The 15,347-nt window shown below is 39.4% G+C and overlaps 1 pseudogene across 1 annotated transcript; it reads left to right on the top strand.

Annotated features, from left to right (window-relative positions):
* The first annotated feature begins 8,240 nt into the window (after nt 1-8,240).
* On the top strand, nt 8,241-14,638 carry LOC311619764 (four and a half LIM domains protein 1-like; annotated as a pseudogene). The gene is made up of 3 exons: nt 8,241-8,342; nt 13,659-14,473; nt 14,561-14,638. The product of its transcript is annotated as a four and a half LIM domains protein 1-like (transcript).
* The last annotated feature ends 709 nt before the right edge of the window (nt 14,639-15,347 follow it).

Raw genomic sequence — 15,347 nt, 5'->3', positions numbered from 1 at the left:
CCATAGACAGGTCTTTATTTCAGACCAAAAATAAGAAACGTAAAAAAGATTAATATTTTATGCACTTTTCATTACTTTCACAAATAAATTTTACATCATTAATTGGTTTGGCCTATGTAAACTATCAAACAATTTTGGTACTTTAATTTTATCATTACTTTGTTTTACTATACATTCACTCATTTATTCATGTACTCACTCATTCACTAAGCATATATTGAATGCCCATCTTTTGAAATGGCAGGAGCTGGGAATACAAGGATAAATGAAGAAACTCATTCTCTCATAGTGGAAACCTACAGATAGGTATATGAAGGATGCTATAAAAAGACACATTGTTTTAACAACAGAGACTAAACAAATTTCTTTGGGATTTGCCAGGGATTGATAATACAAAGGAGTAATTATTTATTGAACAATTGCTATAAGCTAGGTACTAGCCAGTGAGCATGTTTTCTCACTCCATCTTAATTTTCCAACAAGACCATATGATGGGTATTATTTTTCCTATTTTTAAATGAAAAGGTTAAAACACAGTAATTTTAGTCCCTTGCTCAGTTTTAAGAAGATAGTAAAAATACTGAAGCAAGGAATCAAACTAACATCTACTCTTGCTGGAAAATGTATGATCTTTTCTGCTTGGTACACTGCTTCATTCACCATTTCATACACTTATATTGCTAGTAACATTATAGAGAATGCTGGGGCTGAAATATTATGCTATGTGTTTTGTGTTGTTTTGTTTTGTTTTTCAGTATTCCAATTGCCATAGTAATGCCCCCAAAACACTTACCATCATTTGAAACTAGAGATGTATCCAACCCATTTACAAGGCTTTGAAGCAAGTAGAATGAAGGAGGCATGTAACACTGAAGCAGTAAGGACAGATTTCCTTCAGTAATCTTTTGTTCCTACTGAAAGAAATAGAGAAGATGACCAGCTTGGACTGTATGCAACTTCCCCAAAACAAAAGGCTAGAGACTTTTTAAAGGCTGGAGTGTGCTAAGGAAAAGTCTCTGAGTGGCATTAAGGGAAGTTAATCCATGTGACTAGATCATGAGGATTTGTTCATTTTACTTATCCAAAAGAGAAAGAAATGTCTGTCCTTATGACAGGAAGCCATGGTGCCTGTTAAAGCTGAATGGCGCTTCCACTGAAGTTACACACCCTTATCCTCCCTCCCACAGGGACTGGGAGAGCAAGCGTTATCTCCCTAACTCACTGAATGCTTTCAAAGAGCTGTCTCTAAGGTCCTTGAAGAAAGTTTGGGGTGGTAGATTTTACATATTAAAGAGCAGGTAAATAATTTATAATTGTACTAGAAGCCCAGTGCACAAAATTTGTGCATGGAAGGGGGGTCCTTCAGCCCAGCCTGCATCTTCTCAGAGTCTGGGAGCCCTTGGCGGATGTCTGCCTGCCAGCTTAGGCCCGCTCCCCAAACAAGTTTGTATATTAATCTGTTGACAAAAATATGACTAGATGCTTATAGGAACCTAACCCGAAGCAATAGTTATTCAGGGTTTTCTGTGACTTCATAGACCTTTGCCATGAATAACAAGAATTGACTGTATAGACTACTAGATAAACAGATAGTTTTAAAACTTAACAGGAACCACAATAATTGTTTAAAAGTTTTGGCCGATAAAATATACTTTCAGGGAATATTTTATCACTGACATTGTTTAGTATGATAAATGGTGATACTAAAAAGCAGGCTGACTTTCAGTACACTTTATTTTTTTCCTTCTCTACAGACAATTCACCACCACCACTTATTGCCTAATGAACACTTCTTGAGATAGCGTCTCTTCCCTAAAAGGATCTAAATGATATAATGTCTGACTACCATTCTAGCTTCATTTCCTAACCATCTTCCCTTCGTAAGAACACCAGCCTTCTTTTTTTAAATCACAGGAACATACCAATTTTATTTTTGTCTCAGGAACTTTGAACTTCCACATTGGCTGAAGTGCTTTGCTTTGAGAACTGTGACTGGTGGAATTTTTCTTGATAATCAGTTTTCAGTTCAAATATCACCTCTCCAATAGGTCTTCCTTAGTTAGTCTGAAACAGAATACAACCAGGATGCCTGAATCATGTCAGTCTGAATCATATCATACAATTGTTTGTTATTTCTTTAAAGCACTTTACAATACTTGGATATGTCTCATCTGTTTATGATTAGATTCACTCATCCACATGTTTGTAAACTCCATGAATTAAGAATCTTGCTTGTCTTTGTCACTGTTAGTTTCAAAGAACTTAGACTAGCTTCTGATTCATTGTAGGTTATCAATAAATATATGTTGGGTTGATGTATAAAGGAATGTATGTAAGTAACAGGAAATACTTTAAAAGTAATACTATATGAAATATATACAAGTACCTTTATATATTAATATTATAGTCTAAAATTACTAAATTCTATTGTCTGATTTAGTTGATAAACTCCAAAAGGACAAGTGTTCTATCTCTATTGGTATTCTGAGTCTGATGTCTAGCATAGTGCCTCAATATACTCTCTAATGAGGAAGATGGACAGAAAACAAACATATTTATACTTTTTATGAACTAAGAAATAAATTTTAGGTAATTCCAATTTCTAGCCCCAAATCACAATGAAGTTGCCTTCCTTTCTTCCTTCCTTTCTTCCTTTCTTCCTTCCTTTCTTCCTTCCTTTCTTTTTTTCTTTCTTTCTTCCTTTATATTTATTTTTTATATTCCAATATTATATTCTATTAGGTTCTGGTGCATAGCATAATTGTTATTATTATCTAGTTATTAATATTAATAACTAGAGGCCCAATGCACAAAATGCATGGGTAGAGTTCCTAGGCCTGACTGACGATCAGGGCCGATCTGCAAGGCAACCGGCAGGGCCATCAGGGGAGTAGGGGGGTGGGCAACTCAATTGGCACCCACTTTGGCCAGCCTGGCATGCCCACTTGCTGGCCCTACCCCCACTGTCACCACTGGTTTCCTCCCTCTGCGGGGCAACTGGCAGGGCCATTGCAGGGCCCTCACTGGCACCCACTTTGGCTGGCCTGGGGCCTGCAAGCGAGGGGCAGCTCCTGCATTGAGCATCTGCCCCCTGGTGGTCAGTGTGCATCATAGCGACCAGTCATTCCACTGGTCTTTCCATAATTTGATCAATTTGTATATTAGGCTTTTATTATATAAGATAGGAAGAGAGAAAATGAGAGGCCAGGCATTATAAGCATGACCATCTGGGCAGCATTACCAAAAAGCTATAGTTTCACACTCCCCAGAAAATCACCTGTCCATTTCCTCCAGATCTCTAGGGGAATGAATCCAACAAAAGGGGAGATGGACTTAAGCACAGTGAAGTTGGGATGACATAGAGAAGGTGCTTGCTTGTCAGTCTAACCTGGGCAAAAGGCAATTGACTATGGGTGGTGAAGCCACTGCAAGCACATGCAATCTTGAAGGGTTAATGGGTTACATTTCTGGTTATAATCCCCAGACAAAGAACACCCTCTCTGTTGCCCCTCTTACACGTCTTGTTCTGCTCTTGTGCTCTGATGCTCTTGCTCTGTGACCCACACTCATCTCATGCATTATCTGCTCTCTCTCCATAGCCATGTAATCTTAAGCAAACCCGTGGCCCAGGGCAGTGCAGAATCTATATGTAGAATGCTAGACTGGACTGTGCTTTAATATGAAGTGAAGACACTGGGAAGTGGTCTTAATTCTTACCCTACTGAAGACAAGATTGGACTCCTTCCATGCAGAACACAGGAAAATGTAACATTGGAGACCCAGTGGTTTAATTCCATGGAAATAAAGATCACTCATCCTCCTGTGTGAGTCTCAGGAAATCCCTTTCCTTGCAACATCGCAAGAACTCCACGTCCATAGATGAGGACACAGATTACACTCACTGATAACAATTAGACAATCATACTTGACAAAATGTTCTTTCTGTTATTTCCAGTACCCACGTGGCATCATACATAGTTATTACAATATTATTGACTATATTACCTATGTTGTACTTTACCACGTTGTCCTTACATTGCCTTTGGAAAGCAAGGGATAGACTAAGAAGGATTGGTGTCATTTTGAAGTGGGGAGTGTTTTGTATGTATATTTGTTTGTTTGCTTTAAGTTGCATGTGACATTATCCTTTCTTCCGCCCACAGTGGCCCCTCCTTCTTCTTTGCATTTGCTTTTGTCACTCAATAGCCATCCATGTTTTGGTTAATTGAATATATTTGCTATATTTCTTTTTGACTTATTTCCTTTAACTCAAAATCATTTCTAATAGGAAGGAAAATATAGCAAAATGTGATGCAAGATAGGTCAAACAGAAAAGTCTCTAGACTTCCCAGTATTGATACGGCTAGAGCATCTCTAATTTTGCTTGTTTTGGGAATTTCATAATTTTATTTAGGTAAAAAACAATTGACATACAAAATATTTGGAAGGAATTCACCTGTTATATTCCATTCATTTTTAAATGAGAGGGGGAAAGGGGAATGCATAAGGGAAATGCATAAGGGAAAAAAATATTTGTTATTGGCAGAATTTCTAAATTCAGAGTCCATGTTCTATCTACCGGTAATAAATGCATGTGTTGCCTTGTTCCTAATTCTGTCACTGAGTAACTTTAGCTGTGTTACTTAATTTTCTCTACTTGTTTCTTCACCAGTAAAATAATGATGGGTCTTAAATCTCTGTTGGGGCATCTGTACAGTGAATAAGAGAGGAACAGGATAACTGAAAGATGAAAATAGATTTCCTGTGGTGTGTGATCTAAATCAGTATGAATTAGTCAAGAAGATTTATCAAAATCAGGCAGGAGTGAATGATATAGTGGTGCCATCTGCTGCTTTGTATTAAAAATTTCAAGGCAAGTTGGAGGAAGTTGAACTGCTTTAATAACACTTGTGAGTAAAATTGAAGAATCTCTGCAGGCTGGACCTGATTCATGGTAAACATGTGACGTTCACTCTGCTTGAAGGCATCTCTATATCTTCATCTTTAAGGAACTGTGGCCGTTAAGAGTTATCTTTGATTATAAGAAGCCATTGGAGTCCTTTACTAATTACCATATCTCTTTTTTATTTTATTTCTTTTGAGTTTAAATGCATTTTATTTTTAGACAACCTACATGACATGATTTTTCTTAAAAACAATACCTCCACTCTGGATAAATCAAGGTCAAAATAAATGAATAGCTCAAGGTAACATCAGTCCTATTTGTCCTTGTCTTGGCGTGGGGATGAAGAGCGTCAGCCAGTTGCGATGACAGATGATAGATCCAAATTGCCAAATTTGTAAACATTTTTCCATTTCTAAGCCATCCTTAAAGGAAATCATACATGGGGGTCACACCATCCTCAGGGTAGTCCAAAAGAGCAACCATGCCATCTGAATTCATGTTTTCACCAATAAAGAACTGCTAGTTTTTGAAATTAGCAAGGATGTGCTTGACTTGTTCTGCAGCCCCTGCCATAAAAGGCTTTATTCTTTCTGTTCTTCAAGTTTCCCTTTGATTGATTTCATATAACCTTTGATGCACTTCTTCTAGGCTTCTTTTGTGAAGCTGGTTTCCTGCAAATGATGGTTCATGACAATATCAACACCAGTGATTACTGTCCTTTCAATATCTTCACCCTCAGGGCCTTCAGCAGAAGCATTTCCACCAATAAGTAAGTCAATGTTAACCTCTGTCCTATTGACCTTCTTCCTCTCTTCCTCCAGGCACAGCCTGTCATAATTTCCCAGATCTTGTAGCTATCAGAGAAGATCTCATCATGGCTGATGAGGTGCCAAAAATGATCACAATGACAGTTTTGCTTCCTCCTTTCCAATTTGGATGCCTTTTGTCTCTTCTTGTCTGATTGCTATGGCTAGGACTTGCTGCTGTGCTCGGAGGGAGGAGAGAGCAGGCGGAAAAGGTCTTTATTTTATTTTTAATTTCTGCCACCATATCATAAGTTCCAGAGGGCAGGGAACTTGTCTTTGTTCACTACTAGTTCCCAGCATTTAGAATACCACTTGAAGGGAACATTAGAAGTGAAAATAAAATATTTTGTAGTATGGGAATTAAAAAAAAAATACCATTTGCATGTATTGAGTGAATAAAATAGTGTATATGTAACTAATAATTTAATTGTTCATTTCCTTCCTCCACACTAGACTGTAAGTACCTTGTTAGCACTAAAGAAAGAAGGCATTTGATAGAGTTATTAAATTAATTTTTAAAAAGTAAAAAAATGTCTAATGCACATCTGTTTGTCAAAGTAACTAGAATAACTTGGAGAAACCATGATACCTTATACCATTGTTTTGGTATTTAAGTTACTGAAGTATATACAGTAATGTTATTTTTTTAAATATATTTTTATTGATTTTTTTACAGAGAGGAAGGGAGAGAGATAGAGAGCTAGAAATGTCGATGAGAGAGAAATACAGACCAGCTGCCTCCTGCACACCCCCTACCGGGGATGTGCCCGCAACCAATGTACATGCCCCTGACCGGAATCAAACCTGGGACCTTTCAATCCGCATACCGACACTCTACCACTGAGCAAAACCGGCTTCGGCCAGTAATGTTGATTAATGATGGAGATATGTTCTGAGAAATGTTTCATTAGGTGATTTTGTTGTTATGTGAACATCACTGAATGCACTTACACAGCCTAGATGGTATATCCTACTACATACTTAGGCTATATGAGATAGCCTATTGCTCCTAGGCTATAAGCCTCTATGGCATGTTACTGTAGTAAATACTGTAGGAAATTATGGCACAACTAGAGACCCAGTGCACAAAATTCATGCACTTGTTCTTCAGCCCAACCTGTGCCCTCTCACAGTCAGGGAGCCCTCGGGCGATGTCTGACTGATGGCTTACGCCCAGTCTGACATCCTTAGCACTGTAGCAGAGATGGGAGAGGCTCCCATCACTGCCCGCGGTGCTCACCAGCTGTGAGCCTGGCTTCTGGCTGAGTGAGGTGCTTCCTGGTGGTCAGTGCGCATCATAGCAACTAGTTCTGCTGTTCTGTCGATTTGCATATTAGCCTTTTATTGTATAAGAAGTTAAGTACTTGTGTACCTAAACATACCTACACTTAGAAAAGTTATGGTAAAAGTATGGCATAAAAAAATGAAAATAAAAAGGTACACTTGTATAGGGCACTTCCATGAGTGAAGCTCACAAGAGAGGAAATTGCTCTGGATAGATCAGCGAGTGAGTGGTGAGTGGGTGTGAAGGTCTAGGACATCAGGGCACATGCCTGTAGACTTTATGTGAATATTGTACAGGTAGGCTACACTATATTTATTAAAATCATTTTTATCACTCAGTAATGAGTTCACCTTTGCTTACTGTAAATTTTTACTATAGAATATTTTTAATGTTTTTTTACTTTTGTGATAAAACTTAAAATACAAGCACATTGTACAGTTGTACAGAATTATTTTCTTTCTTTGTATCTTCATTCTATAAGCTTTTTCCTGTTGTTAATTAAATTTTTTTTTTTTACTTTTTAAACTTTTTAAAATATATATTTTAAAGAGGAAGGGAGAGGGAGAGAGAGATAGAAACATCAATGATGAAAGACAATCATTGATCAGCTGCCTTCTGCAGGCCCTCTACTGGCGATCAAGCCTGCAACCAGGGCATGTGCCCTTGAGTGGAATCACACCCGGGACCCTTCATTCCACAAGCCAATGCTCTATCCACTGAGCCAAACTGGCTAGAGCTTTTGTAACTTTTTGTTAAAAGCAAAACACATACAAATCAGCTTAGGTGTCCACAGGGTCAGGATCATCGTTATCACTGTCTTCCACCTCCACATCCTGTTTTACTGGAAGATCTTCATCTGCCATCTCCTGTGATAACAATGCCTTCTCCTGGAATACCTCCTGAAGGACCTGCTTGAGGCTCTTCTTGAAGAGATTTCATTACTCTTTAGAAATATGTCCATGATGGTTTACTTGCGTGTGGTTTTTTTAGTCATAGATTTAAGTAGGTAATGCACCATGAACATTTCTCTCTAACAATGGAAACCTTTTCGTGTGGGAGTCCATGCTCCTTTGCCTCTTGAGCTATGCATTCCTGCTCCAGTTCCAACAACTTCTCATAAGACATTTTTCTCAGGCACTCTTTAGTCATTCTCATCCACACCCAGGTTAAAATTGTTTGGCATCTCAATAGCAGCCGTGTTGATTTTTGTAACTTCCCCATCTTTGGCAAACTCTTTGAAGTCATGGTGGAACCTGTTGAGTGTCTTTTTCCATATGTCATTCATACACTTCTTGGTGACATTACCCCAAGTCCAAACAAGGTTCTTGATGACATCATAGATGTTGTAATCTTTCCAGAATTACATCAGTATCTTTCTCAGTAGCAACAGTAGCCTGAACGAAGGTCCTCTTCAGGCAATAGGCCTTAAAAATTGCTATACCTTCTTGATTTATTGGTTGAATCAAAGAGATGGTATGTGAAGGTAGGAATACCACTTTGATATTGGAATGAAGATTACCAATAAGAGGAGGATTTAAGGAATATCATCAACAATAGGCTGAATCTTGAAAGCTATGTTTTTCTCCAAACAGTACTACATTTCACTGGCATAGCAATTCAAGAGGGTATCTTAGAAGAGGAGCTGGGTAATCCATGACTAACTGCTCCTGTAGTGCCCTGGCAGTGTGTGCTTATTAATATACTCCAAGGCCCTGGAGTTATCATTGAGCCAGATTACAAAGGGTTTTAATTTGTAGCTTGCAACATTATCTCTAAGCAAGACTGGTATTCTGACCTTAAGAGCCTTAAAACCTAGCATTGATTTCGTCTCTTTATGGATGAAACTCCTTTTAAGTGTCTGTTTCCAGAATAGGGACATTTTTTCCATATTGAATATTTAATCTGGCAAGTTCTTTTCTTCCACAATCAGTTGATCTAGAGTTTCTAAAAATTCTTCATCTGCCTTCACATCAGAACTGGAGATTCACCACTTAATTTCAAGTTATCCTATATAATAAAAGCTTAATATGCTAAGTGTCTGGTTGTCAGGACAGCTAATATGTGTAATAAATCAAAGGGTAATATGCTAATGATATGCTAAGGCCACTCAACTGCTTACTGACCAACGTGCACTGACCACTAGGAAGCAGAGAGTCAACCAGTTAACCAGTTGCTGTGACATGCACTGACCACTATGAGGCAGACACTCTGACTGGTATGTTAGCTTGCTGCTGGGATCTGGCTGATTGGGTCTGAGCGAGAGAGGCCAGACACACCCTTGAACCCCCTTGCACTCCCTCCCTGGCTGGCCAACCTCCCACATCCTTCCCCTACCTCAATCATGCACCAATGGGGTCCCTTGGCCTAGCCTGTGCCATCTCACAATCTGGGAGTCCTCAGGGCATGTCAGAGAGCTGGTTTTGGCCTAATTCCACAAGCCAGGCTGAGGGACCCCATTGGTGCATGAATTTGTGCACTGGGCCGATAGAGTAATAAATAATGATTCTTGAATTGTTTCAATCACCCAGAAATAGCAGGAAATTCAACATTGTAGGTGGGCCCAGCCTTTCTCTCAATATCTTTGTTTTGGCTGTGATTGTCATAATACTGAGAGGGATATACTTCTGTGCCTGATCTTCAATCAGATTATTAGAAGTTCTCCATAGCTTATATAGGCCTTTCTCAAATTTTTTTTATTAGCCTGATTACCTCCAATGAAGCTGATGTTCTAACAGTGTCTGTCACTTTGTTTTAGTTCTTCAAGATCATAGCCTAACTGGGGAGCAAAAACCATCTCAGATTTTCCACTTTTGTAGTCCTAGTTTTATTTTCAGATCAATCACTTGATGTGGCTTCTTACTGGCAAGATCAGCAGTGGATTTTGTATGCTTAGGAGCCACAATAAACAAAACAACATGAGATTAAATAAAGCACATGAGGAAATTATGCAATCAGGAAACACAGTAAACACAAGATGTATGCTCTTGCTAGCAGTATCACATGGCCTGCTGTTTTACAACAAGTAGGAAAAATTTACTCTAAAATAACAATAAAAAGTATTGTATAGTAAACTCATAAACAGTAACCTAGTTGTCATTATCAAATATTATGTATTATATACAATTGTATGTGATTTTATAAAACTGGCAGCCTAGTAGGTTTATTTATTCCAGCACCATCACAGACATGTGAGTAATGCATTGCACAACATTGTGATGGCCATGATGTAACTAAGTAATAGGATTTTTTAGTTTATTATAATCTTATGACTCTCGTGGTTCATGGTTGACTGAAACATTGTTATACCATTCATTACTATAATAAGGTATTTAAAATTTTTATATTAAGAATCCTAAAGCATTTTTCAAAATACAACACGCATGCTTAATATTATAAAAGGTTTCTTATTTAGTGTTTTTAAAATATTTGGGATTTGCTGTAAATAAAAAATGTAATGCTATGATCTAGCCAGTGTTGCTCAGTGGTTGAGCATCAACCTATGAACTAGGAGGTCAGGGTTCAATTCCCTGGAAGGGCACAAGCCCAGTTGTGGGCTCGATCTTCAGTGTGGAGCATGCAGGAAGCAACCAATCAATGATTATCTCTCATCATTGATGTTTCTATCTCTCTTTCCTTCTCGCTTCCTCTCTGAAATCAATAAAAATCTATTTTTTAAAAAATGTAGTGCTATCTAAACATAGAAAAGAGCTTAGCAAAGGCAGATGATTTGATGTTTATGAATCCATTGAGGTAGATGCCTGCTGTCAATTTTATAGGATGCTTTATTGAATTTAAATTATATTATTATTTTTCACTCTCTAAGCGTAGAATTGTAAATTATCAGTCAGTTGTTCTCTTACATAATAAAATAACTATGAAAGAGGTGAAACATGTGACTGTTCATTAGAATATAACATAAACTAATTTGGTTAAATGTGTCCTAAAAAATACAACAATTTAATAATTTCAAAGCCACTTCAATTTTCTTATGGTCCAGGTACAAGTCAGATGTCTAGTACTCCTACTTAGATTTCTGAGTTTCCCAGCTGTTCAAATTCTTATAAAAACTTACACCTCTCTCAATTAAAAGAATTGCTTCCAGGAAAGGAGTAGTCCATCAATTTTTGGTTCACATGTTAAGTCTTGTACATTCTTCACATGTTAAGACCTGTACACCATTGAATGAGGATAAATGATCATGGAGGGGTGAAGGTTGAGAGGATTTTGGAAGTAAATGTAGGTACAAAGAAAATATATTTGGTAATATTATGAGTAAAGATCAGATATTTTAATGGAATTTCCTAGCTGGTGTGACTCAGTGACTGAGCATTGACCTATGAAACAGGCAGCACAGTTAAATTCTTGCCTGGGTTATGGGCTCAATCCTCATCATTGTGTTTCTATCTCTCTTTCTCCCTCTCCTTTTCTCTCTGAAATCAATATAAATAAGGTGTTTATATACATTAAAATTAAAAATAAAATTTAAAAAAACCTTTGTCATCAACTTAGAAATAGAGACACAGAGCAAAAAATCATATTCCACTGTTGGGCTAGAATTTTTTCCAGGGATCCTTTCAGCTCAACATAGCAGGATACAACAGTAACACCCAGAAAACTATGACTTTTTTATACACCAATAATGAACTGACAGAAAGAGAAAAAAAATCCCATTTACTACTGTAACAAAAAAATTAAGATACCTAGGAATAAACTTAACCAAGGAGGTAAAAAATTTGTACTCAGAAAGCTACAGAACATGGAAAAAAGAGATAGAGGAAGACATAAGTAAATGGAAGAATATACCATGTTCATGGATTGGTAGACTCAACAGCCTTAAAATGTGCATACTACCTAAAGCAATCTATAGATTCAATGCAATCCCCATTAAAATACCAACAGCATATTTCACAGACCAAAAATAAACTCTCCAAAAATTTATTTGGAATAAAAAAAAGACCCCAAATAGCCACAGCAATCCTGAAAAAGAAGAACAAAGTTGAAGGGAATCAGAACACCAGATATCAAGTTATATTACAAAACCACTGTCCTCAAAACTGCCTGGTACTGGCACAAGAACAGACATATAAACCAATGGAATAGAACAGAGAACCCATAAATTGACTCAAGCCTTTATGATCTCTCTATATAAAAAGCCAATGTCCAAAACTACCGGAATGACCGATGACCAATTGCTCTGATGCCCACTGTGGCGGGCAAACTGGCCTGATCAGGGGGTGGGGCCGGCTGGCCAACCTCCTGTGGCTCCTCTCCCCAGCTAGCCCCACCCCCAATGATACCCCAACACCTTAATCAGCCTGAAGCCCCTCTCCCTGGCCAACCCCACCCCTGATTGCACCCCCCATCCCAATAGGGGGCAGGGCTGGCTGGACAACCTCCTGCAGCCCCTCTCCCTGGCCAGCCCCACCCCTGATTGCACCCCCCATCCCAATAGGGGGCAGGGCTGGCTGGACAATCTCCTGCAGCCCCTCCCCCCAACCAGCCCCACCCTCGATGGGCCCCTACCACCCTGATTGGCCTACAGACCCTCCCCATAGTCGGCCCCAACCCCAATCAGGGGGCCCACCTGCCAATTGCCTGTGACCCCTCCCCGCTTACAGCCCTGATTGGGGTGGGCCATCTGGCCAACTTCCCACCATCTCCTCCTCCTGACAGGCCCAGCACTGGCCCTGATGGTGGCCAGGCTGACTGGACCCCACCCATGCATGAATTTGTGCACTGGGCCTCTAGTTAATTTATATATAACAAAGGAGGCAAGAGCATACAATAGAGTCAAGACAGTCTCTTCAATAAATGGTGTTAGGAAAACTGGACAGATACATACAAAAAAATGAAACTAGACCATCAACTTATACCATAAACAAAAATAAACTCAAAATGGATAAAGGGCTTAAATATAAGATAGGAAACCATAAAAATCTTAGGAGAATCCATAGTCAGCAAAATATCAGACATATGTCATAGAAATATCTTCACTGACACAACTCCTAGGACAATAGAAACCAAGGAGAAAATAAACCAATGCAACAATGTCAAAATAAAAGGTTTCTGCACAACAAAATAAACCTACAAAACAACAAGAAAGCCCACTGCATGGGAGAACACATTTGCTAATGTTATATCCAATAAGGGTCTAATCTCTAAAATTTATAAGGAACTCATACATCTTAAAAAAAGGAAGATAAACAATGCAATAAAAAAAGATGGGCAAAGGACCTGAATAGATACTTTTTGAAAGAGGACATACAGAAGGTCAAGAGATATATGAAAACATGCTCAAAGTCACTAATCATCTGGGAGATGCAAATCAAAAGGACAATGAGGTACCATCTCATACCTGTCAGAATGGCTATCATCATCAACCATTCAACAAACGACAAGTGCTGGAGAGAATCTGAAGAAAAAGGAATCCTTGTGCACGGCTGGTGGGAATGCAGACTGGTGCAGCCAATGTGAAAAACAGTATGGAGTTTCCTCAGAAAATTAAAAGTGGAACTTCCATTTGACCCAGTAATCTCACTTCTAGAAATAAATACCAAGAAATGAGAAACGCCAATCAGAAATAATATAGGAACCCTTATGTTCATAGCAGCACAATTTACAATATCTAAGATTTGGAAACAGCCAAAGTGCCCATCTACAGGTGAGTGGATTAAAAAGCACAGTGCAATACTACCCCGTGTTAGGTCCCTCCAGGTACAACGTGGGCACCAGGGCTGAGAAGTGTGACTACCGCAGGGACCCCCTGCAGGGGAAGAAGGGCGTGGAGAAGGATGGCCACCATCGCTGCCTGAGGTCCTTTGACAAGTTGTGCGCCAACACCTGTGTGGAATGCCGCGGGCCCACCTGTGCAGACTCCAAGGAGGTGCACTATAGAACCGCTGCTGGCACGACACCTGCTTCCACTGAGCCCAGTGCCTGCACCCTTGGGCCAAAGAAACTTTTAGGTGCACAGAGGACAACCAGGTCCTGTGCAACCAGTGCACCACTTGGGAGGCCTCCCCCAAGTGCAAGGGCTGCTTCAAGACAATTGGGGCAGGAGATCAGAATGTGAAGCACAAGCGGGCAAAGACTGCTTCACCTGCAGCCACTGCAAGCAAGTCATCAGCTCTGGAAGATTCTTCGCAAAAGGGATGGACTTCTACTGCGTGGCTTGCCATGAGTCCAAACTTGCCAAGCATTGCCTCAAGTGCAACAAAGCCAGCACATCTGGAGGACTCACTCACCAGGATCAGCCCTGGCATGCCGAGTGCTCTGTGTGCTACCTGCTCTAAGAAGCTGGCCAGGCAGCGTTTTCCCACTGTGAAGGACCAGCGTTACTGTGTGGATTGCTACAAGAACTTTGTGGCCAAGAAGTGTGCTGGATGCAAGAACACCAACTCTAGGTTTGGTAAAGGCTCCAGTGTGGTGGCCTATGAAGGACAATCCTGGCACCACTACTGCTCCCACTGCAAAAAAAAAAAATATATATATATATATATATATAAATATATATATATATATATATATATATATATTTATATATATATATATATATATATATGCTCTGTGAATCTGGCCAACAAGCGCTTTGTTTTCCATCAGGAGCAGGTGTATTGTCCCGACTGTGCCACAAAGCTGTAAAGTGACAGGAGCTCCTGTCCTGTAAAATGGAATTGAGTCTTGTTATCTGTGTCCTCACCCTCTGCCCCATACCATCCATTGGGAAAGAGCAGCCTTTCACCTCTTCAAAGTTGTTCCTATCTTTTACAGTGTTACTCAAATAAGGGCAAAACCAACTCCTCAGCGAAGTAATTTTGCAATGGCTGCATTTAAAAAAAAATGAACATGCAGATGGACTCTTCTGCATGCTTATCATAGAGCAGAAAAGAGCTAACCATTTAGCCGCTTAGGAATGTAAGGAACAAGCCTAAGAAATAATGCCCTCCACTGAGATGCCCTTCGTGACTCAGCTGCCCTTCGTGACTCACCCACCGTGCCATCACACGACACATAAGAGTTGTAGTGGCTGTTTCAACTCGCTGCTCACCCTGTGTTCTGTAAGCAGAAAGGGAATTTACCAAAATGCACGGTGTATCTTCCTCATCAAAGCCTTCATTCTGTTCTTTTGTGCTTTTGATCAACTAATATTTCCAGAAAATTAACATTGGAACTTAGCTGTGATTCTGAACTGACCTTTCCCCTGTACTAACATTTGAGTTCCCGTGTGCCATATTTTCCGAATGTTCCTCCTTTCAATCATGGAACATGCAGGTGATGTGGAACTACGTGTAGGCAGATCTGAGAGAATGAGCCTGTTTCAGAGGAACATCATCATTGTGAATACTTCTGG

This window comes from Pipistrellus hanaki, assembly GCF_964339955.1.
Source record: "Pipistrellus hanaki genome assembly, chromosome: 3".
NCBI lineage: Eukaryota > Metazoa > Chordata > Mammalia > Chiroptera > Vespertilionidae > Pipistrellus > Pipistrellus hanaki.
Note: the sequence above shows the minus strand (reverse complement) of the source record. Positions and strands in the feature narration are given on the sequence as shown.